At 41.6% G+C, this 25,993-nt stretch overlaps 1 pseudogene; it reads left to right on the top strand.

Moving 5' to 3' along the window:
* Positions 1 to 5,211: 5,211 nt before the first annotated feature.
* Positions 5,212 to 25,443, top strand: LOC125345334 (annotated as a pseudogene).
* Positions 25,444 to 25,993: the final 550 nt, after the last annotated feature.

Raw genomic sequence — 25,993 nt, 5'->3', positions numbered from 1 at the left:
TACAGAAAATGGCCAGAAGTGGCGCTGTGGCTCTGAAGTGGCAGAGTGCTAGCCTTGAGCAAAAGGAAGCCAGGGACAGTGCTCAGCCGCTGAGTCCAAGGCCCAGGACTGGCAACAACAACAAAAAAAAAGGGCAAAAAGAATTTGACCACACCTGGTGCTGGTGGCGCATCCCTGTAATCCTATCCATAAACTCAATAAGAGAAAATCTGCACAACAAAGGTTTAAGTATGGAAAAAGTAAAGAAAAACAAGATACAAGCCCAATGCTGGTAGCTCATGCCTGTAATCCTAGCTCCTCCGGAGGCTGAGATCTAAGTATCTTTGTTTGAAGCCAGTTCAGGCAGAAAAGTCTTGAGACTCCCATCTCCAATTAACTACCACAACGTCAGAAGTAGAGGTGTGCTTCAAATGGTACAGTTCTAGCCTTGAACAAAAAAGCTTGAAGACAGTTTCCAGGCCCAGAATTCAAGCTCCAGCACAGGCATAAAAATTGTTTTAATCTAGTTTTTCCCATATTTATCTTTGTTGTTAGATTGATGTTAGCAGTAGCACAAATATAAATATCCATCAGATCTCAGCCTCGGGAGTAGCTGGAATTACAGGCATGTGCCAACCAGCAACCATCTAATAGCTGTTCAGTTTTCTACAGTCTGTAGTAGTTTCTGTCCTTACCGTGATGCTTTTGAATGTCCATCACTTGGGTTTGATGCTTTATGAATTGACTGATGTCGTAAAATGTGGGTGGCAAAAGCCATAGAGGGGGATGCCTTTCTCACCAGAGCACAGCAATGCCTACAGGTGATAGGAATATGTCAACCACTACTGTTCCTAACCTTCGTTTTTCGTTTTCTTTTCTTTTTGTTTTACGAGTCCTATGGCTTGGACTCAGGGCCTGAGCACTGTCCCTGGCTTCTTTTTGCTCTAGGCTAGCATTGTGCCACTTGAGCCACAGCGCCACTTCTGCGGAATCGAACCCAGGGCTTCACGGATAGGAGGCAAGCACTCTTGCAACTAGGCCAAATTCCCAGTCCCTAGGGGTTGTTTTTTTGTTTGTTTTTTGTTTTGTTTTAACAATAACTCTTGGTGTTCTGATGCATACGAAAGGCTTTTTATCCCTTTACAATAAAAAATACATCTAAAAGAAATAAGATAAAATGTCAGGCTCTGACAGAGCTGTGTGATGGTTTCCCAAGTATTCAGTATTTCATTGTCTTACCTCATTGAACTATACACAAAAATGTCTTGTATCTTTTAAATATCAAAGTCAGAAATGCTCACAGATGTCCTGAGAATAAAGAACACTAAGTAAGTTACCTATAAAAGCATGGCATGCATATGACAAATACAAATCATAGCTTATATTCATAATTTTTATAACACATACTGTCATTCAGATGCGCATATTTTTGGTAAGTTCAGTTCTGTTGATCAAAGATACAATGTAGACAATTCTCCATAATTATTTTAGATGTTTAGAAATAAACCCCACTCTACCTGTACCAACTTTCCTGTAGATCAATCAATTCATTTAGTGGCAAAATTTCACTGCGGTCAGTCTGAGTGGCTTGGTCTGAGGTAAAAAAGCCAATCTTTAGTTCATCAGAAATGTTAAGTCTGAAACAACAACAACAACAATAACAGAAGAGGTCAAATGTGCTTTGTGGTAGAAACAGGTGTCAAAAATGTCCTCATGAGCTGGGAATGTGGCTTTGCGGTAGAGTGCTTGCCTAGCATGCATGAAGCCCAGGACTGATTCCTCAGCACCACATGTATATAGAAAAAGCCGGAAGTGGCGCTGTGGCTCAAGAGGCACAGTGCTACCCTTGAGCAAAAAGAAGCCAGGGACAGTGCTCAGACCCTGAGTTCATGGCCCAGGACTTGCCAAAAAAACCCAAAAAACACAAACCAGAGATGTACTAATGGAGTGTTAAGATGTCTTGAATGGCTTGTTTAATTTCCTAATCAAAAGTACCAGACTACATGTACTTCCATTTAAACAATAAACGTAGTTTTTGTATATTTGTATATATATTTTGTATATTTTTGTAGTTTTGATTGTTATTATAAAGGTGATGTCTACAGGAAGTTTTATCTTTTGCAATTTTATATTTGGATTCAATAAACTGCAATATTATATATGCATATGTGTTATCTAAGTTATGTTAAGCGTTATTTGGTAGAAAGTATATGACCTAGTTTTATTTTTCTAAATGAACAAATAGTACAAGGAGAAAACTTTTTCCCATTTCCTGGAGTTCACTTACGTGAATATTATTTTATATGATCAGAGGCACGTGTGCATTGTGCCATTGTGTTTTTCCCTTAAGAGTGTCCTCCTTTGATCTGACTGTGTGTGAATGCCTACAGTCCTGTGCAGTTTATCATGTTCTGCTATATTTAGGAAGCAAATAGGTCTTTGTTGTTGTTTTTTTGTTTTTGTTTTTGTTTTTTGCCAGTCCTAGGCTTGGTCTTGGCCTGAGCACTGTCCCTGGGGTCTTTTTGCGCAAGGCTAACAATCTGCCACTTGAGCTACAGCATGACTTCTGGCCATTTTCTTTATATGTGTTGATATGGAATGGAACCCAGGGCTTCATGTATACGAGGCAAGCACTCTTGCCACTAGGCCATATTACCAGCTGGTATAGTTTAGAGAAAAACATTGTCATTTGTCTCTCTAAGCTTGGCTTACCTCACTTAACATGATTTGTTCTAGATCCATCCATTTCCCTGCAAATGACATAATATGACTCTTTCTAATGGCTGTGCAAAATTCCATTCCATACTAGTACCACATTTTTTTTGGCTGGGCATCTGGGCTATTTCCACAACTGCGCTACTGTACATAATACAGCAATGAACATGAATGTACAAGTGTCTTTACAGTATCCTGGTTTGTGATGTTCTAGGTAGATAGTCTTCATATGGCTGGGTGGTAAGGAAGGTATATGTTTAAGTTTGCTTTTTTGTTTAGTTTCTCCAGTCCTGAGGCTTTTCTGTTCCAGCCTTTTCTGTTTATGTAGTACTGAAGAATTGAACTCAGGTTTCATGCATGCTTGGCAAGCGCTCTACCACTAAGCCACGTGTCCACCCCTTATGTTTGGTTTTCTTGGTTTTGTTTTTGTTCTTTGCCAGTCTGGGAGCTTGAAGTCAGGGCCTGAGTACTGTCCCCAGCTTCTTTTTGCTCAAGGCTAGCACTCTACCACTTGAACCACAGTGCCACTGTGGCTTTTCCTATATATGTGGTGCTGCGGAATCCAACCGAGGGCTTCATGTATACGAGGCAAGTACTCTACCACTTGGCCATATTACCAGCTGGTATAGTTTAGAGAAAAACATTGTCATTTGTCTCTCTAAGCTTGGCTTACCTCACTTAACATGATTTGTTCTAGATCCATCCATTTCCCTGCAAATGACATAATATGACTCTTTCTAATGGCTGTGCAAAATTCCATTCCATACTAGTACCACATTTTTTTTGGCTGGGCATCTGGGCTATTTCCACAACTGCGCTACTGTACATAATACAGCAATGAACATGAATGTACAAGTGTCTTTACAGTATCCTGGTTTGTGATGTTCTAGGTAGATAGTCTTCATATGGCTGGGTGGTAAGGAAGGTATATGTTTAAGTTTGCTTTTTTGTTTAGTTTCTCCAGTCCTGAGGCTGAATTGAGGGTCTGGGCAGTGTCCCTAGGCTTTTTCTGAAGGCGAGCACTGTAGTGCCACTTCCAGCCTTTTCTGTTTATGTAGTACTGAAGAATTGAACCCAGGTTTCATGCATGCTTGGCAAGCGCTCTACCACTAAGCCACGTGTCCACCCCTTATGTTTGGTTTTCTTGGTTTTGTTTTTGTTTCTTTGCCAGTCTGGGAGCTTGAAGTCAGGGCCTGAGTACTGTCCCCAGCTTCTTTTTGCTCAAGGCTAGCACTCTACCACTTGAACCACAGTGCCACTGTGGCTTTTCCTATATATGTGGTGCTGCGGAATCCAACCCAGGGCTTCATGTATACGAGGCAAGTACTCTACCACTTGGCCATATTCCCAGCCCTTAATGTAGGGTCTGCCCTGGGAGGGCTCCATGAAGATGTCTCTCACCTGACATGTCCCCCACCTGGTTAAGTCTCCACCCAGTTATCTGGGTAACCAGCAGACCTGGAGGCAGTTACTTCCCTCTGCCCTGAGGTCACAACCTAATCCACCTGGCGATACCCCCCTGCCCTTGCCCTAGATAAGGCAGGGCTGGGTGGGGGTCACCCCTTCTCTCAGGTCATGCATCACCTTGGCCACAGGCCAGCAGTTCAGTAATAAAATGCCTGAGTACCAGGTGGCGGGCGCCTTACCGGCTACCTACTTTAAAAACCTAACACTTATGTTTTGTTTTCCAGAGGAACCTCCAGACTTCTGTTGAGAGTTTACATTCTTACCAACAGTGCAATTGGGTTTCCCACGCTCCCCCCTCACAGTCCTGCCAATATTTGTTGTTCAAATTCACAGTGTTCGCCAATCTAACTATGGTGAGATGGAATTTCAGAGTTGTTTGGATTTGCATTCCTTTGGGAGTAAACAACTTAAAAAACCATTAAAAGCTGAGCATAGTGGCTCATGCCTGTCATCCTATCTACTCACAAGGCTGGGATCTGCGGATCATAATGCCACGACAGCCTGGGTAGGAAAGTCCCCAACTAACCAGCAAAAAAGCCGGAAGTGGAGGTGAGGCTCAAGCGGTACAGTGCTCTCCTTGAGCAAAAAAGCCCAGCGACAGCACCCAGGCCCAGAGTTCAAGCCCCCATAACGGCATACACAGAGACGCAGACACAGACACACACACACACACACACACACACACACACACAGATCTAATAGGTTACCACTCCTAACAGCAAAAAAGACGTGGTATGTTTTTCCCTTGAAAGAGAAAAATGTAGGAATTTACAAATATTCACACGTATTTGTTTCTCACTTCATCTTCAGGTTTAAATGCTCAGTAACCACGACTTCCTCCACAAATATCGTCCCCCGGGTCTCACGGCTTTTTACCTAGTTATTTATTCAATCATTGTAAGTGATTAACACCGTAGCAGTGTCGTCGAGGCTCCCAAGGCTTGCAAACGGAACTCAGATCTAGATTGGGACTTTTTTTAGGCCTAAAGGAACAGCGAATGGGGACAGGACTGGGTTTAGAGTAACGCGGCTCACACTCTCACAGCGCGCATGCGCCTGCGGGAGCTCCCGCAAAGACTTCCGGGAAACGACCGGATCCCCAATCGCAGCCCGAGGCTGGCTGGAGGCAATTTCGGATGGGAGACGAGCCCGCCGCGCCCTCGCCTTCTGCTTGCACACTTTGGTGCGAATGAAGCCTACCGGGGCCGCAGCTGTGGCGGTTCCGCTGCCCTGGCTGCGGGAGGCTGAGCGGAGTTTCTGGTCGTCCTCTGCGCGCTGAGCGGACGGCAGCGAACGCTTTTCCAGACGTGGGGCTCCAGCCTTTCCCGATCCTCCGGGCCCCGGGTTGCAGCCTCCCGAGGGAGCGGCCTCGGGACCCCGGCGTCCGCAGCTCCCGGGCGCCGTCGGTCGTCCGCCGCGGTCGAGGAGGCCCAGCCCGAGTCCGATGACGAGGTGTTGCTGGTGGCGGCGTTCGAGGCCGAGGAGCGGCTGAGGGGAGAGAATGGCGGCTTCTGCACCTCCTCGGGCGCCCTGTGGATTTCTCCTACCACTCGTCCGCTGCGACACTACCAGCTGCGCAGCTCCCGGACCGCCCTGTTGTGTAACCCGCTCGTCTGCCTGCCTACCGGGCTGGGGAAGACCTTCATTGCCGCCGTGGTCATGTACAATTTCTACCGTTGGTTCCCTTCTGGCAAGGTGGTCTTCATGGCGCCCACCAAACCCCTGGTGACACAACAGATGGAGGCTTGCTACCAGGTGATGGGTATTCCGCAACCCCACATGGCCGAACTGACAGGTATGTTAGTAGGAATGGATGAAGTGGAGGTGAAGAGCCGGATCCCCAAAGGGATGAGGACGTAATCTGGTGGAAATAGAACTACAGGAACTCCTGCACCTTGTACAGTAGTTCTCATACAAACATACACATATCCCATTCTCTCCCATGCCAGGTTTTGTAGCAAGTCTAGTACTGATTACTTTATTTAGCTTTCAGAGATTACCTTATATAGGTTGTCAATATTTTGAACCAATGAAGAGTGTATAATCTCTAGATAATTGTGGTATTCTCCGTTGTACGTTTTTGCTTCTCTTCAATTCTTATGCACTTCTGCAGGAATTCTGTAAATATAACCTACTTGTGGCCTTTGGTTAGAGGCAGCTTTGACATTTGGGCAACATCAGCGCTTTAATGTGTGGCCTAATAGGCCTGGCATGAGTAGCCCCTGCCTGTACTCCCAGCTACCTCGAGGCTGCAATGGGGAGGATGAAGGTTGCAGGCCATCCCAGGCCAAAAAAAAAAAAAAAAAAAAAAAAAAAAGAAAGAACGAAAGAAAGAAAAAGAAAAGTTGACAAGCCTCTATCTAGAAAAGGCTGGGCCTGGGGTTTCCCAACTGGCATCCTAATTAAATGGGAACATCACGAGGAACATAGTTATCCAGGCTTTCCCTGGACAAAGTGAGTCCCTGTCTTCAGAATCAGGAGAGCCTCTGCCTTAGCAAGTGCATAAAGCCTTCAGTTCCAACATCAGGTCCACTAATCAATCAATAACAAAAAAGAATGAGAGTATCATTCCAGTGCATTGTCAAAATTGTTCTTCACTTAACCAATGTACCAAACCATTCAGAAAGTTGTCCAGATGATAGGACTTTGTAGATAAACAATATGAAGTTTATTTATTGTCTGATTTGCAGATTCAGATTGATTCTACCACTTGAGCCACACCTCCAGATTCAGTGTGAAGTTTAGAGGTAGACTGTCACTTTAATTTGTAGGTTCTACTCTAGCTGTCATCAGGAAGGAAATGTGGTCCAGCAAGAGAGTTGTTTCTTACACCTCAGGTCATGGTAAATGACCTTACTAGAGGAGCTTGTCCTGATGCTGATGTCAAGTGCCTAGTTGTTGATGAAGCTCATAAGGCTCTTGGAAACTATGCTTATTGCCAGGTAAGAATTTTGTGTGGTGTATTCTGTAGTCTATATTGTTAAGACTTATTTTGGAGGAGATCATTATTAGTGATGGAAGTTATTGATGGTAATTTATTATCCCATAATAGGTGGTCATAGGAAATACTTAGTCTTGCTCACTTATTTATTTATTTATTTATTTTTTTGCCAGTCATAGGCCTTGAACTCAGGGCCTGAGCATGGTCCCTGGTTTCCTTTTGCTCAATGCTTGCGCTCTGCCACTTGAGCCACAGTGCCACTTCTGGCTTTTTCTGTATATGTAGTGCTGAGGAATTAAACCCAGGACTTCATGCATACAAGGCAAGCACTCTACCACTAGGCCATATTCCCAGCCCCTGTCTTGGTTACGTTAATCAGTGTCTCTGCTCTCCCTCCCTCTCCCTATCCCTTCCTCCTTTTTTTCTTTCCTTTTCCTTTTTCAAAAAAACTTAACAGGGGCTGGGGATATAGCCTAGTGGCAAGAGTGCCTGCCTCGGATACACGAGGCCCTAGGTTCGATTCCCCAGCACCACATATACAGAAAACGGCCAGAAGCGGCGCTGTGGCTCAAGTGGCAGAGTGCTAGCCTTGAGCGGGAAGAAGCCAGGGACAGTGCTCAGGCCCTGAGTCCAAGCCCCAGGACTGGCCAAAAAAAAAACAAAAAACAAAAACAAAAACTTAACAGATGTCAGGTGCGGGTCATGGATGGCACAGTGATGTAAAGTAGGATATTGGTAGAGTTTGGAAGCTAAGATAATAATTCAAGGACATAAGTAGACATATAGGACTATTCCATGGCAGCCAGGTCAGGTAATTTTAAATGTCAATATCATAAGGACGAAATATGTACCTGCCTAATACTGCCTTTCCTTTCTATGTAGATACCAAGTACAGGTGTGGGAGCAATGGGATGTACTTATAGAGGTCATTTACTTCTCGCCACTAAGTAGAAATGGTTTCTATTTATCTGTTATGATAAGGACACTGGCCCTACCTGTCCTACTTAAGGAACAGAACATGAAGCATGCGTTTTATTCTTAGTAGTTTGAATGGACGGTGTAGGCTATAGGGAATATGACCTGCAAAGACTCATTAGAAATATTTAGCTGGAGCCAGCACCAGTGACTAACACCTGTAATCCTAGCTACTCAGGGGTCTGAGATCTCAGGATCACGGTTTGAAGGCAGCCCAGGCAGGAAGGTCCTTGAGGCTCTTATCTCCAGTTAACCACCAGAAAACTGGAAGTGGTACTGTGGCTCAAAGTGGTAGAATGCCAGCCTTAAGTGGAAAAAGCTCTGGCACAGCCCCCAGGCCCTGAGGTCCAGCCCCACAACCAACAACAAAAAAGAAGTATTTAGCTGGAGGCTGGGGTTGTGACTCAAGAAGTAAGCCTTGCAAATGCAAGGCCTGGAAACAGGCCTTGAGTTGTATGTCCAGTACTGCTAGGAGAGGAAGGGAAGGAAGTAAAAGAAACAGAATGTGCTTAGGATGATACTTAAGGTTTAAGAGATTAGAGAGGAAAGGGAGCGTGATAGCGAATGTGAGATTGGAAGAGTAGCATGACGCCCAGTTTTCTGTTTTGGAACACTCACTTGTGAAAATGTGTGAGTTCCACAACGTGCCTTAACTTTCTTTTGTGGGTGAAGTAGGTTTTTTTTGCATTTTGTTTTTTTGTCAGTTGTGGAGCTTGAACTCTGAGTCTGGACGCTGTCCCTGAACTCTTGCTCTCAAGGTTTGTCCTCTCCGACTTGAGCCACAGCACCACTTCTGGCCGTTTCTGTAGATGTGGTGCTGAGGAATCGAACCCTGGGCTTCATGAATATGAGGTAAGCACTCTTGCCACTAGGCCACATTCCCAGTCCCCATTAATGGTTTTCTAGTGGTTAACTGGAGGTAAGGGTCTCATGGGCAACTGCACGGGCTGGCTTTGAAGTTCACATCCTCAGATCTCAGCCTCCTGAGTTGCTAGGATTACAGGTGTGAGCCACTTGCGTCTGCCTTTACTTTTTTTTTTTTTAATATATAATATATATATATATATTTTGTTGTTGTTGTTAAGCAGTATTGTTTTTCTTCTTACTGGGGATGGAATCCAGGATGTTGGTTGCACTTGCTAAGCAAGCGCTTTGCCACTGAGCTACATCCCAGTCCTGCAGGAGGCTTTTTTTCCTCCTGTTTTTATTTGATTTGCTATTTGTTTGTTGATGTGGGGCTTGGCCATGTTGCCCAGTCGGGTCTTACACTTGTTAAACTTCTGTGCTCTAAGAGATCTTCCAACCTCAACATCCCATTTACCTGCTGAACTTAGCTACTCTTTGGATCAGTAGTTTTATGGCTTCAGTGTTATTTTGTTGTTGCTGCTATTTTTTTCTAATTTTTTGTTAATATACTGGTGATGGACAAAGGGGTTACAGTTCCATAAATCAGGTAAAGAGTACATTTCTTTTTAGACGAAGTTACTCCTTCCCTTGCTCTTTCCTCTAAAGCTATTTATTAAAAAATACCAATTAATGTACTAGGGCTATTTTTTAATTTATTTTATTTTTTGCCAGTACGAGGGCTTGAACTCAGGGCCTGAGCACTGTCCCTGGTTTCTTTTTGCTCAGTGCTAGTAGCACTCTACCTCTTGAGCCACAGCACCACTCCTGGCTTTTTCTCTTTATGTGGTGCTGAGGAATTGAACCCAGGGCTTCATGCATGCTAGGCAAGGAAGCACTCTACCACTAAGCCCCATTTGCAGCCCCTGCTTTTTGTTTTTATTATTTTTTGTTTTGCTGGTCCTGCAAGTTGAGCTCTGGGCCTGGGTTCTGTCCCTGAGTTTCTTTGTCTCAAGACTAGTGTTCAATCACTTGAGCCATCACACCACTTCTGGCTTTTTCTGAGTAGTTTATTGGAGATAAAGGTCTCACGAAGCCAACGCTGGCTTCAAACTATGATCCTCAGATCTCATCTTCCTGAGTAGCTAGGATTACAGGTCTGAGGCAGCAGGGCCGGGCTATGACTACTTTTTAGTAATTGCTATGTATAGTTCTTTTTACTTTAACTTGGAAATAATTTTAGACTTATGGAAAAATTTGTAAAAGTTTAAATCTTTGTCTTTCACTTAATTTCTGCTAATGCTGACATTAATACAACCATAGTAAGAATGCTAGTAGCTAATATACCAACTATAATTTGAATTCTGCTTGCCCATCAATGCCTCTTTTTCCCCATTGCGCAATCTAAAATCTTGAACTTAACTTACTGGTCTTATCTCCTTATTCCCTTCCAATCTGTGACAATTCCTTAGTCTTGTCTCTCATGAGCTGCATGTTTTGGAACAGCATTTTGTAGAATGTCACTCAGTTTGGTTTGTCTGGTATTTTGCAGACCAGAAGGGACGCTGTACATAGCTATGCTCAGCACATCCTGTCAGGGCTACACGGTGACTTACTTCTGGTGCTCCTAATCTAAGATGACGTCTTTTGGGTTTCTCCCTCTATAATGAATAAGTACCTAGTGGGGGAGATAGTTTGCACTATATTCGTGCTCTATTTTAGCATCTAATTGTGATCTAGCTGTCAACGATTACTTCTGTGTTTTCTTTAAAATCACTATTGCTGGGCTGGGGATATGGCCTAATGGCAAGAGTGCCTGCCTCATATACATGAGTCCCTGGGTTCGATTCCCCAGCACCACATATACAGAAAATGGCCAGAAGTGGCGCTGTGGCTCAAGTGGCAGAGTGCTAGCCTTGAGCAAAAAGAAGCCAGGGACAGTACTCAGACCCTGAGTCCAAGTCACAGGACTGGCCAAAAAAAAAAAAAAAAATCACTATTACTACCCCTCCTCCATCCCTTTTCTCTTACTCACCCTTCCTCTTACCCTCCTTCTTTCCTTTGCTTCCTTTCAACAAATTGCTTAGTGAGTTCTAGACTAGCCTGGAACTCAAGGTCTCCAGTCTCTGCCTTTCAAGTACTGTACTAGGTTTTCAGATGATTGGGGTATCCCATGAGTTCAGCTTCTATGCTTAACTGACATTCTTTTGTAACAAAGAGCTGTTATTTGTGAATTCACTTCTTTATATCTTTATGAACTAATATATATTGATTGTTTTCTATGGGCTACAGTCCATATTCAGTTTTGTTGCTCAGACTGGGTTAGCGTTGGCCATTGCAGAGCTTCTTCAACACAATTTCTATGTTCTTTAGATACATACGCGTCTCTATTTCCCTTTAAAACATTTAAAATTTTTCTGACATCACAAGATAATTTATGCTTATTTATTATTTTCCTTGGCCTAGGTATAGAATCAACCATTTTTTAAAGAGCTCTTGTTCCCTATATTGGAGAATATTCAAAATGCAGATATTTTATTTCTTGATGCTGGAACCAGGGTTGTTAGAATGCCAAGTGTGTACTCTTTCCACTTGGGAAAAATTCCAGCCCCCCCCTCAAGGATTTTCAGCCCTCCTCTAAAATATGTTTGTCTATCTCTGTAAGATTACATTTGAAAAGAGCCAAAAATACGTTTACGAAATTTGTTAGAAATGCTCTAATGTTCTTATTAGAGAAATGTTACGGGTAGAAAAAAATGTTTCAAAATTATTTTTCTCCTGTTCTCATACGGTATGTGGAATGTGTAATTTTTTTTAATTTAAAAATTTTAAATTAAAAAATGATGTATGGCAGGGTTACAGTTACATAAGTTAGGTAATCAGTACATTTCTTGTGGAACATTTTTACCCCCTCCGTCATTTTTCTTCCAGTTTCCCTCTTCCTGTGGGTTTTTTTTGGGGGGAGGGGGTAGGAGGGTTATTTTGGTTTGCTTTTGAGACAGACTTGCTATCTGGGCCTATGCTGGCCTGAGACTCTTACTATTTCATTTCTGTATATAGTTAAAAAATCAACATGTTAAATAATTTATTCTGGGGCTGGGGATATGGCCTAGTGTCAAGAGAGCTTGCCTAGTATACATGAAGCCCTGGGTTCGATTCCCCAGCACCACATATACAGAAAATGGCCAGAAGTGGCGCTGTGGCTCAAGTGGCAGAGTGCTAGCCTTGAGCAAAAGGAAGTCAGGGACAGTGCTCAGGCACTGAGTCCAAGGCCCAGGACTGGCCAAAATATATAAAATAAAAAAAAATTTATTCTCATATTTTATGGATTTTGTGTAGGCTGTGCAGCAGGCTATTACTAACCTACTAATTGGGCAGATTGAGCTTTGTTCTGAAGATTCTGCAGATATTTTGCCATAGTCTCATGAAAGACGAGTTGTGAAGCTTGTTGTGCCCCTTGGGGAAGAACTGGCAGCCATCCAAAAGACATACATCCAGGTAAGCCTTTTTTCTCCTAGTTCTAGGTTTGCATAAATTCACTGGCAGAATCTAGAAAAGAGAACATACAGAATCCATATATTATAGAATCCATATATTGAAGAGGTCTTTGAAGTTATGAGTTTGGGGATGGATTAAAGATGATGAGTGATTTCTTTGCCACTTCTTCTATTGAGACATGAATATGTTCTTCTTTCTCAAAAGTGGGCTGGCTCTCTGAACGACCTACGGAATTTGATGATTGCATGTTAGCCACATGGTTAAGAAAGCTAACCATGTAGAAGAAAAAGGAGTAATCAGATAGATCTATGAGCCCAGGTAACCTTTTACAAAGCTGCCAGCAATCTAATTCTCTAAACAATAAGGAGGATAGACTAGTTTTCCTCCAGTACTTCCATACATATTTTTTTCCTTTTTCTTTCTTTCTATTTTGCTCCGTTTTGGTTTTTTTTGCCAGTCGTGGGCCTTGAACTCAGGGCCTGAGCACTGTCCCTGGCTTCTTTTTGCTCAAGGATAGCACTCTACCACTTGAGCCACAGCACCACTTCCAGCTTTTTCTATATATGTGGTGCTGAGGAATCGTACCCAGGGCTTCATGTATACGAGGCAAGCACTTTACACTAGGCCATATTCCCAGCTGCATTCGTGTTGTTTTTGTGTGTGTGTGTGATATTGGAATTTCTGTTCATGCCTTCCATTTGCTAGCCAAGCTTTCTAGCGTTTGGGCCATACTTTTAAGGTAACTTTTTAAATTTTTGATATTTAATTATCATTTCAGCCTTTCAAGAAGTTCAAATCTCAGCTGGTGGCCCTCACCTGAAATCCTAGCTACTCAGGAGACTGATACCTGATGATTGTGGTTCAAGGCCATCCCAGGAAGAAAAGTCCATGAGCTGCTTATCCTCCATCAACCAGCAAAAAGCCAGAGTGGAGGTGTGGCTTAAGTGGTAGAGCACCAACCTGAGTGAAAGAGGGAGAACTTGAGGCCTTTATTTCAGGTGCCAGTAACTCCAAGGAAGGGAGGAAGGAAAGAAGGGGAGGGGAGGGGAGGGACCTTTGTAAAACTAGTGTAGATTTCTTTCCAGTGGCAGCTACTTTGAAATTTTGTGGGGACACTGCTTCTTTTTTTTTTTTTTTAACATGATTGTCATTTTCTTTCTTTAATTAATTAATTAGTTTATTTATTTTTGCCATTCCTGGGCCTTGAACTCAGAACCTGAGCACTGTCCCTGGCTTCCTTTTTGCTCAAGGCTAGCACTCTGCCACTTGAGCCACAGTGCCACTTCTGGCTTTTTGTATATACATGTGTTGCTGAGGAATCGAACCCAGGGCTTCATGTATATGAGGCTAGCACTTTACCACTAGGCCATATTCCCAGCCCTGTGGTTTCTTTTTGTTATTAAATCTCCATTACAAAGGGCAAAGGACAAACCAATACAACAGTGATACTTAACAAGACATTATGTTGGGGCTGGCAATTTGGCTTAATAGTAGAGTGCTTGCCTAGCATGCTTCAGGCTCTGAGTTTGATTCCTCAGCACCACATAAACAGAAAAAGCTGAAAGTGGCGCTGTGGCTCAAGTGGTACAATGTTAGCCGTGAGTGAAAAGAAGCCAGGGACAGTGCCCCGGCCCTCAGTTCAGGCCACAGGACTGGCCAAAGGAAAAAAGAAAAAGAAAAAGAGAAAAAGAAAGAAAAGAAAAAGATAATATAAAGAAACTGTATAACTTGGGGGGGGGGCAGCACTAGGGAGGAACGGAGGTGGAACAAAATGGAGGAGGTAACTAGTTTACAAGAAATTTCCTCTCTGCCTTACATATGTAACTGTAGCCCCTCTGTACATCACCTTGACAATGAAATTAAATAAAAAAATCTTAGCATTATTTTTTCCTAAGTATTATTTATTGAAGATATAGAATATTCTGGTCATTCTCTCTTTTTTTCTTCTTTCTTTCCTCCAGTCCTCCCTCCTGCCCCCACTCCTTTGGTGGCAAGGTCTTTCATAATAGATCAGTCCCCTAAGCACTGAACTACATTCTTAACTCCAATATTTGCCTCATTTGTTAGTCATGTGCAGTTAGAATTTCACTTTGTTAATATGTTTAGAGTGCTTTTTTTGTAAGACAATGTATTCAGGAAAGCTGGAAGAGAGAGGTAAGAAATGTACTAAAATAAACAATTATTTGTCACTCTAGCAGCTGTTCATGTAGAGGTCTCTTTCTTCCTTCATTTACCATTAAGATTATTCCTGTTGGTTTACTATTTTCTTTCTGGAATGCTTGCTCCGTCAGAACATAACATCATAGACTCAACTCATCGTTCATGTTAACATACGTAGCCTCAAAGCTACGTAACTTTACTCTCTTTTAGATTCTTTTTTTTATTCTAAGGTGATGTACAGAGGAGTTACAGTTACTTAAGACAGTGCATTTCTTTTTAAACAGTGTCACACCCTCCCTCATTTTCTCCCAGTTCCTCCCATCCTGAACAGCTCCCCCCCAAGTTGTATAGTTCATTTCCAATGTAGTGACTGTCGAGTATCACTGCTGAATTAGTGCACAATTGGTCCTACTGTTCCTAAGCTTCCCTTCCCCTCCCCAAATGAGATAAACTTGTATACATGACAAAGGATACACAAATAAAAAACGGCGACTAAAGGGAAAACTAGAAGAAAAGAGGGGGAAAAACCCCACAAACAATATGATGAAAAAACTTGTTATTTCCATTTCTTGGAGTTCACTTGGACAAGCATCATTTTTTGTGTTCATATGCACATAGCGCTTGAGCCCTATGATCCTCTCCTAAGAATATCCTCCTTTGTTCTCACTGTGTGAATGTTTAGAGTCCTGTTTAATCTATCATGTCCAAGTGTAATATTTTTGTCTTTTACTATCCATTAAGTTTATTTGTAGATTTATAGATACATTCTATTGATTACAAATGAGGGAAACCATATAGCCTATATTTCTTCAGGTCTGGCTTGCTTCAAGTCTATTTCCTTACAAATGGGGCAATGTCCTTCTTTCTGTTGGAAGCATAAAATTCCATGGTGTACATATACCACATTCCCCTGACCCACTCAAGAAAATGTGATATATATATATGTGTGTGTGTGTGTATACATATTTATACACACACATACATACATACATACATACAATGAAGTTCTAGATTCTTAATTGTATTAATAACATTGTATTTATCAAAATTACCTATTTTCAACTGGTTATGTGGCTATGCCTGTAATCTTAGAACTCGGGAGGATGAGGCAGGAGGATTACAAGTTTGAGGCTAATTTGGGCTACAAAAAATAAAAATAAAAACACTTTCCACGGGAGGGAGGGGGGCATGAGGGACAAGGTAACAAACAGTACAAGAAATGTATCCAATGCCTAACGTATGAAACTGTAACCTCTCTGTACATCAGTTTGATAATAAAAATTTGAAAAAAAAAACAACAACAACAACAAAAAACACTTTCCACAACAAAACCAAGAAACAAAACTTATCTATTACCATCTTTTAGTCTTTTTTTTTGTCCTAGAATCAGGGATCAGACATAGGACCCTGCACTTGCTAGGAGCTTCAATCTCCATCTCTATCCATTTCTTGATCCTTTGGTTTCCTTCCTCGGATTGTAAACTATGAGAGCAGCCAGCGTCATTTGTCTTAGTCATAAGATTCCCGGTATTTAAGAGGTACATTTGATATGTGATGGATATTTAATACTGGTTGGAAGAATTAATGAATGAAATTAAAGACATTTCAATTTATTCAACCATCTGCAAACATTTACTTGGGACCTATGTGCTATTATTTGTTCTAGAGGTGGAAGATGCAGCAATGAAAAATACCACTGCCCTTCTTTTTCTTTCTGCCAATCCTGGGGCGAAAACTTGCCTGGGCACTGTGTATAAGCTTGTTTTGTTTGGCTAGCTAGCATTCTACTTTTTGAGCCACAGCAAGACTTCTGGCTTTCTCTGAGTAGTTCATTGGAAATAAGAGTTTAATCTTGGGGCTGGAAATGTGGCTTAGTGGTAAAGTGCTTGCCTAGCATGCATGAAGCCCTGGGTTCGATTCCTCAGCACCACATACACAGACAAAAGCCAGAAGTGGCGCTGGGGCTCAAGTGGCAGAGTGCTAGCCTCGAGCAAAAAGAAGCCAGGGACAGTGCTCAGGCCCTCAGTCAAAGCCCCAGGACTGGCAAAAAAAAAGAGTTTAATCTTTGCTGTCCAGGCTGGTTTTGAACTGTGATGCTCAGACCCTGAGTTGCGTGGATTACAGGTGTGAGCCCTAGCTTGTGAGGCCCATGTTTAGATACTATCCAGGTTTAGATGTCAACGATGCTTCAATTTTATTATCTATGCTGTGTTAGCCCAAAACTTCATTTCAAAACAAACTTTATTAAATATATTAATTACTTTAACATGTGGCAAAAATTAATATGTTTGAAAAAAGGTCTTTAAACTTACAATATTTTTTTTTACATTTGCAGAGTTTGGAAACATTTGCAAGTTCTCTGATTCTGAGCAATGTTTTGATGAGAAGAGATATCCCCAATCTAACCAAGTACCAGATAATTCTGGCCAGAGATCAATTTAGGAAAAACCCATCTCCAAATATTGTGGTAAGTATAAACGTTTATGATAGGAAGGCTAAAACATAAAATGAGTTATTGAAGTGTATCACTGACCCATGAAAGAGCAAATTGTAGCTAAATTTGAATCCCAGAATATTTGGGCTTACTTGTAATACCAGAAAGGAAGAAGCATCACAAAAAACTTGTAATACTTAATGTTCATTGGAGAGAAGTAGGTGTATGAAAATGTCTGTCAAGCTGGGCCCAAGGTTAGAAGAAAAGCTCACTATATAAAAAGACACCCAAGTCTAGAAGTGTAACTCCATGGAACATTGCTTTTATTTAGCAGTTCCTGGGATCTGAATTAAGGTCTTTGCTTTCTTGGGCTCTGGATTTTGCTGGTTAGGTCTTGAGAAAGCATCTTGCTTCCTTCCTAGACACATGCTTGATCAGCCTAGGCTTTTAGTTGCTAGGATGGCTGGTGAGAAGTATTCTTGAGGCAGACTCCCAAGTAGCAAGGAGCAAAAGGGTAAGAGCACCTAGCTAGAGAAAAAAGATTTTGAAGAGGCCAGAGAGAATAATTAATGAATATTTGTGACTACATAGGAGTCACTTTTATTTTACACCAGAAAATGCAGTCCTGCCATGCCAAACAAACCTCTAAAGGAGTCTATTTCACTATGTTATCTAAAACATGAATAAACATGTTTAAATTTCTTCCTAAAGTTAAAAGTTCACTAAAATTTTCAGTAAATCTAAACTTGCTGATTTTGATTTTATTGGTGAGTGTATTTGATAAAGAGGCAAGTTTACTGTTTCAGATAGTTAGGGTGCTATAGAAAACTATTCAACACTGTCAGGGAAGAATTTAGAATGATTCACTGAGAAATGCCACTAAAAATGGAAGCTATAGGAAAATAATTGAAATACATTCTCAGTATTCTTCTTTTAAATCTTTGTTACCAGGGGCTGGGAATATGGCCTAGTGGTGGAGTACTTACCTAGCATACATGAAGCCCGGAGTTTGATTCCTCAGTACCACATACATAGAAAAAGGCAGAGGTGGAGCTGTGAGCTCAAGTGGTAGAGTGCTACCTAGCCTTGAGCAAAAAGAAGCCAGGGACAGTGCTTGTGGCCGTAAGGACTGGAAAAAACAAAACTTGGTTATCATATGGGCACATTAGCCTGAGAGCATGGGTATAGTGCTTGTATCTTCATGTTTCTTTGGTTGAATTTAACATGTGCTGATTGTTTTGGGGTTTTTTTTTTTGCCAGTCCTGGGTCTTGGACTCAGGGCCTGAGCACTGTTCTTTTTGCTCAAGGCTAGCACTCTGCCACTTGAGTCACAGTGCCACTTCTGGCCATTTTCTATATGTGTGGTGCTGGGGAATTGAACCCAGGGCCTCATGTGTAAGGGGCAAGCACTCTTGCCACTAGGCCATAGCCCCAGCCCAACTTATTATTGATTTTTTTCAGGGACGTCATCAAGGCATAATTGACGGCGAGTATGCCATTTGTATTAGTTTATATCATGGTTATGAACTACTGCAGCATATGGGAATGAGATATTTTTTCCTTTCTGGAATTACGCATGGAACAAAAGGTACGTGGTATGAAATTATGTAAAGAAATGATGAAAATATTTTTGTTGAAGATACATAAAACAGTCATCTAAGATGCTTTATTGTTATGATTTTGGTTATTATTTTGCCAGTCTTGGGGCCTGGACTCAGGGCCTGAGCACTGTCCTGGCTTCTTTGTGCTCAAGGCTAGCACTCTACCACTTGAGCCACAGCAGCACTTCTGACTTTTTCTGTATATGTGGTGCTCAGGTATCAAACCTGGGGCTTCATGTATGTGAGACAAGTACTTTACCACTAGGCCACAATCCTAGCCCCAGATGCGTTATTTTTAAAAGCAATGAGGTGTTTTTGAGTAATTGCTAGAAAACAATACATATGACTCGAACTGGGAAAACCAGATGTTTTTTATTTTTAAATTGCAAAAATCTGCATTCATTTTTAGAGTTGAATTTCTTTTTACTAACTAATTTGTTTTAAGTTTACTTATTTGTAGAACCTTTTCTTAATTTTTTTTTTTTTTTTTTTTTTTTGGCCAGTCCTGGTTTTGGACTCAGGGCCTGAGCACTGTCCCTGGCTTCTTTTTGCTCAAGGCTAGCACTCTGCCACTTGAGCCACCACGCCACTTCTGGCCGTTTTCCATATATGTGGTGTGGGGGAATCAAACACAGGGTTTCATGTATAAGAGGCACTAGGCCTTGCCACTAGGCCATATTCCCAGTCCCCCTTTTCTTAATTTTTGAAGGAATGACATGGGTAAAAACGAACTTAGCCGAAATGAGACCTTTATGAAACTATAACTGCACACATACACATGGTACTTTAGCAAGTGTTAATGCTTTCCTCCACAAAGATATGGATTTTCATTTAAAATTCTGTCTTGTGTTAGCTGTGTGTAGTGATGCATACCTGTAGTCTCGGTTTCGTAGAAAGTTGAGGCGGGACGATTGATTCTGTTTAGGACTTTGAGGTACATCTAGGTAATACAGCAAGCCAAAACCTAAAATATGCTATAAGAATTATAGATTATAAGAATTATAGAATTATAAGATTATGACCCAGAAGCCCCACTGTTGGGTATCTATCCAAAAGCCCACAAACAAAATCACAGTAATGCCACCAGCACAACAATGTTCATCGCAGCACAATTTGTCATAGCGAGAATCTGGAACCAACCCAGATGCCCCTCCATAGATGAATGGATCAGGAAAATGTGGTACATATACACAATGGAATTTTATGCCTCTATCAGAAAGAATGACATTGTTCCATTTGTAAGGAAATGGAAGGACTTGGAAAAACTTATACTAAGTGAAGTGAGCCAGACCCAAAGAAACATGGACTCTATGGCCTCCCTTATTGGGAATAATTAGTACAGGTTTAGGCAAACCATAGCAGAGCATCACAAGGCCCAATAGCTATACCCTTATGAACACATAAGATGATGCTAAGTGAAATGAACTCCATGTTATGGAAACAATTGTTATACCACAGTTGTAACTACTTTCAACGTCCTATGTGTATGTGTAGTTTCTATTATTGATGATGTTCTTGTATCACCTTCCTATGGTTGTACCTACACTATCTCTGTAATCTTATCTGAGTATATTGGAAACGGCGTTTACTGGTATTGGAAGTAGGAAATTCAAAGGGAATACCAAATTTGAGAGACACAGGATAAAAAAAGAGAAATAACTACAAAAGCAATACTTGCAAAACTGTTTGGTGTAAGTGAACTGAACACCTGGGGGGGGGAGGGAAAGAGGGGGAGGGAGGGGGGCATGAGGGACAAGGTAAGAAACAGTACAAGAAATGTATCCAATGCCTAACGTATGAAACTGTAACCTCTCTGTACATCAGTTTGATAATAAAAAATTGAAAAAAAAAGAAAGATTATATATTGTTTGTCTTTTTCTTTTTTTCTCTGTCTTTTTTTAATCAGTCATTGGGGCTTTGGGCATGGGTGCTGAGTCTGAACTCTTTCGCTCAACATTAGCACTCTACCACTTTGAGCCACTGGCTCATTTGCAGTTTTCTGGTGATTAATTGGTGGTGAAAGTCTCATGGACTTGGGCTGCTTGGGCTAGCTTTGAACTGAGATCCTTCGATTTCAGCTTCTTGAGTAGCTAGGATTACAAGACAGAGCCCCCAGCGTGCGCTTTTTTAAATGAGGCAAGGTTTCATTATGAATCCCAGTCGACCTTCAAACTTGTGATCCTTCTGCCTTACCGTCCCAAGTTCTTTTTTTTTTTTTTTGACATCTGGGAGCTTGAACTCTGGGCCTGAGCACTGGCCCTGGTTCTTTTTGCCCAAGGCTAGCACTCTGCCACTTGGTCCACAGAGTTACCTGTGGCCTGTTCTCTATATGTGGTGCTGAGTCGTGGAACTCAGGGCTTCATGTATGTATGGCAAGCACTGTTTTTACTAGGCCATATTCCCAGCCCCCATCCCAACCAAGTTCTGATATGCCACCATGCCCAAATTGTTCTTTATTAATTAATATGAATTTTAAAACATTTTTTGATTGATGCACGCGAATACCCTTGTTTATATTTGGGTAACAATAGGTCCTTTAAATGTTTAAGTGTTTTATTGTCTGTTAGGATTAATACTTATTCAAGTTTATTGTTTATCAATTTAAACCTTAAATACATATTAGATATTAGCCTCATTTATTTGTAGTGAAAATCCTCAGTCTGATTTAAAGTTTAAATAAACATATTTCTCTTTGTTTTATTACTGACTTCCGTTTGGATGTTCCTATCCTACCTGTATACTTAGTTACTATTTAAATAAAAAGTAAATTTTTCACATATGCTTAAAGAACAATACATTAATATGATTACTTTGGAAATTATAGAAATAATTTTGATTTTTTTTCCTGCAGGAGAAAAATGTAAAGATTTTTTCTATACTCATCCAAAGTTAAAGAAATTAGAAGAAGGGCTGGGGATATGGCCTAGTGGCAAGAGAGCTTGCCTCATACACATGAGGCCCTGGGTTCGATTCCCCAGCACCACATATACAGAAAATGGCCAGAAGTGGCGCTGTGACTCAAGTGGCAGAGTGCTAGCCTTGAGCAAAAAGAAGCCAGGTACAATGCTCAGGCGCTGAGTCCAAGCCCCAGGACTGGCCAAAAAAAAAAAAAAAAAGAAATTAGAAGTAGTTGTAATCAAACACTTCAGGTCATGGAATGGTAGGTAATACTTAGTAGTGTTGAAGGTATGGTAGTTGCTGAAAGTGCTAAGATTTCCACTTACTAGTTTATGCTAACACACCTTATAAAGAAGGAGGAATTTTGGGGCTGGGGTAGCCTTGAGCAATAGGAAGCCAGAGGTAGTGCTCAGGCTCTGAGTTCAAGGCCCAGGACTGACAAAAAAAAAAGGAGGAGGAGGAATTTTAATTGTTCTAAATAATTAATGGTAAAAATTTGAATACAGGGCTGGGGATATGGCCTAGTGGCAAGAGTGCTTGCCTCGTATACATGAGGCCCTGGGTTCAATTCCCCAGCACCACATATACAGAAAATGGCCAGAAGTGGTGCTGTGGCTCAAGTGGCAGACTGCTAGCCTTGAGCAAAAAGAAGCCAGGGCAGTGCTCAGGCCCTGAGTCCAAGCCCAGGACTGGCCAAAAAAAAAAAAAAAAGAGAGAGAGAAAAAAAAATTTGAATACATTTTGGAAAGTATGAGCAGTAGGAATGCTTAGAATAAGATAATAAGGGAAAAGTTAGTTTGGGGCCAGTAAGAGTGAGAGTAAAACCATCTATAATAAAGTGGTAGCAAGTTATGGCACATCGGGAGAAAGTTTCATGTGTAGAGAGTGGTTAGAGAAGCCTGTGTGTGAAATGTTTTAGCTGATACCTGGTGGAAGTGAGGGAGGCAAACTGGGGATTTCTGGAAGAAGGATTACTGTAGGCAGAAAGAATAGCATGGTCCAAGGACCCTATTTGTTAGTTTGGTTAGTTTTATTAAAGATCAGTGGACTAGATTAGGATGAGTGAGGGTAAGAGGTGTGCAGATGAGCAGTAATGAAGGCCAGATGGTGTAGGGCTTTTATTTTCCCCCTTCAGTTCTGGGGCTTCAACTCTTGGCCTGGGCACTTGCTAGCACTCTACTACTTAGAGCCACAGTGTCACTTCCTGTGTAGGGCTCAATTACTTATTTGGTGCTGTTACTAAGACTTGAATTCAGGATCATTCTCTTGCTTGGCTTTTTTTTTTTTTTTGGCCAGTCCTGGGCCTTGGACTCAGGGCCTGAGCACTGTCCCTGGCTTCTTCCTGCTCAAGGCTAGCACTCTGCCACTTGAGCCACAGCGCCGCTTCTGGCCGTTTTCTGTATATGTGGTGCTGGGGAATCGAACCTAGGGCCTCGTGTATCCGAGGCAGGCACTCTTGCCACTAGGATATATCCCCAGCCCCTGCTTGGCTTTTTTGATATTCAGTGTGATGTTCACCAGATTGATAGTTTGGAGACCAAAGAGGGTCTAGAAGGGTGTCCTGAAGATTAACGTCTACAGAGTTTAAAGCAAAGCAGTCACCAAGGAGTTTGAGAAGGAAATGGAGAAGTGTATGGGAGAAGTAGGGAAGAAACAGCAGTAGCAGTAGGAAAGAGTAGACTCTGGAACGCTTAAGAGAAATGTCACAAGAACTACCAAGTTTTCCTTTAATATGGCAGTGTGGAAGTCATTGATGCCTTTGATAGAGCCTCAGTGAAATGAGAGTAGAGAGGCTGGCGCTAGCAGGTTAGAGACAGGATTTGCAGTGAGAGTAGCAGGTTGTCAGGTATTGATCACACGCAGAAACTTCATGCTACAATGATTCAGAGCAAGTATGTTTAGAATAAGTTTATTTGCTATAGTTGCTTCTCTCAGCTCTTACTTTTTGCTTCTTTTGTATTGTGAACTATCACTGTATGGATTCCCGAGGAATAGTCTGAGCCAGTTCTTAATAAAATGGATTATTGTGAAAATGAAATTAATTAATTAATTAGTATATACAGTGTTTGCTTACTGGCATTTGTATATGATGAATAAGGAAGGTAAAGGCATTGTCAACCTGACTGTACAAATGTGCAATCTCAGCATACAAGAGGTTGAGGCAGAAGGAGTTAAGAGTTTGAGGATAGGCTGAGCTACATAGTGAGACCCTACCTCAAAAAAGAAGAACATATAGGCTGGCAGCTGGTGGCTCACACTTGTAATCCTAGCTACTTAGGAGGCTGGGGTCTGAGGATCCTGCTTCAAAACCAATCGATGAGACTCTAGACTTTATCTAATAAACTACTCAGAAAAAGCCAGAAGTGGCACTGTGGTTCAAGTGGTATAGCAATAATAGCCTTGAACAAAAAGAAGCTCAGGGACAGAACCTAGGCCCTGAGTTTAAGCTCCAGGAGCAGTACAAAAACAAAGAAAAAAACCACAGACACAAGGAAGAAAAAAAAATTTCATTTGAAGTTCCATACCAAGCTTGAAAGCCAAGGCAAACAATCACAAAAATATCTGTGTAACTACCTGGCCTTTATTATCCCATTCATACTTCCATTTTCTATTTCATTTAGTTGCCAGTCCATTTTATTTCATGTTTTAGATTATTACCTTATTTTCAATGTTTTTTATTAACCTGAAGTAGTAGGGATAATAGTATATTTTAGATAAGACATATCACTTAGAAAATATGTTGCTTGATCATAAAATTCATGTTCATCTTCGTGCATTCTGCTGGTTACCAAGAATAAGCATTGGCAGCAGCTTTAGAATTGACTAGAGGGTATTCTGCAGTTATCTTTTGTGAAGTTGAGCATGTGTGGCCAGGTTAAGAAGGCCTTTAGTGAACAGGAGGGAAAGTTGTAGGAAACTAGTGGTAGCTCTGCAGTGTGTTTTTCTGTCTGTCCAGAAAGTTAAAGGGGAGAGTCAGTCATGTCCTGTGTTAGGGGCTACTCAAAATGACTCAGACACTTAATGGTCTTCTTTGGAACTTTATATTTCATTTTATGGGTTATAGGGTTTGAACTCAGAAGCTGGGTGCTGTCCCCGAGTTCTTTTCTTCGAGGCTAGTGCTCCACCACTTTGAGCCACAGCTCCACTTATGGTTTTCTGGTGGTAAATTGGAGTCTGATCGACTTTTCTGCCCAGATAGGCTTTGAACCATGCTCCTCAGATGTCAGCCTCCGCTGAGAAGCTCGGATTACAGGTGTGAGCCACCTGTGCCTGACTACAACTTTATGATAGCCTATGAGAAATGGAGTCAAGATTGTTAAAATTACTGTGTAATGCAGTAGAAAAAGACGTTAAAACTTCTTACGTATATATTAAAAATGATTACTTAATATTAATATATGGCTTCAGGGTAGTGTTTTAAACTAGTTCTTCTGTAAAGACTTTTGAAAAGTTGTAACTAAAGTATTTTCTGTTCCACAGCTACAAACACCTCTGAAAAGAAATATGATGACACAAGAGTTATGATTGTTTTCCTCATTTTGAGACAGTGTTCAGGAAATTGCAGAAATGCTTTTTTTTTTTTTTTTTGGCCAGTCCTGTGCCTTGGACTCAGGGCCTGAGCACTGTCCCTGGCTTCCTTTTTGTTCAAGGCTAGCACTCTGCCACTTGAGCCACAGCGCCACTTCTGGCCGTTTTCTCTATATGTGGTGCTGGGGAATCGAACCCAGGGCCTCATGTATAGGAGGCAAGCTCTCTTACCACTAGGCCATATCCCCAGCCCCAGAAATGCTTTTAAAGCATCAGCCAATTATTAGAGTGATGACGTTTGTTGGCCATGCTTCAGGGAAAAGCATGAAAGGTTTTACCCAGAAGGAGCAGTTGGAGGTAATTTTGTAGATGGTGAAACAGAAATAAAACCAATTAACATTTAACTTTTTTTGTAAGCACTAGTCACTTGGCTACTGAAATAAAATTTTATAACAAATGTGAAAAAAAATGACAAAGTACGTTTTGAATAGCCAGATAAAGTCCTTTATGAGACTACATTTTTACTCAATGATGATACTTTAAAAATTATTATTAGGGGGCTGGGAATATGGCCTAGTGGCAAGAGTGCTTGCCTTGTATGCATGAAGCCCTGGGTTCGATTTCCCAGCACCAGATATATAAAAAACGGCCAGAATTGGCTCTGTGGCTCAAATGGCAGAGTGCTAGGATTGAGCAAAAAGGAGCCAGGGACAGTGCTCAGGCCCTGAACCCAAGACCAGGACTGCCAAAAAAAAAAATTATTATTAGGGGGCTGGGAATATGGCCTAGTGGCAAGAGTGCTTGCCCCGTGTACATGAGGCCCTGAGTTTGATTCCCCAGCACTACATATATAGAAAATGGCCAGAAGTGGTGCTGTGACTCAAGTGGCAGAGTGCTAGCCTTGAGCAAAAAGAAGCCAGGGACAGTGCTCAGGCCCTGAGTCCAAGCCCCAGG

This window comes from Perognathus longimembris, unplaced genomic scaffold (assembly GCF_023159225.1).
Source record: "Perognathus longimembris pacificus isolate PPM17 unplaced genomic scaffold, ASM2315922v1 HiC_scaffold_5535, whole genome shotgun sequence".
NCBI classification, from domain to species: domain Eukaryota; kingdom Metazoa; phylum Chordata; class Mammalia; order Rodentia; family Heteromyidae; genus Perognathus; species Perognathus longimembris.
The sequence above is the reverse complement of the archived record's forward strand: the minus strand, read 5'-3'. Positions and strand labels throughout refer to the sequence as shown.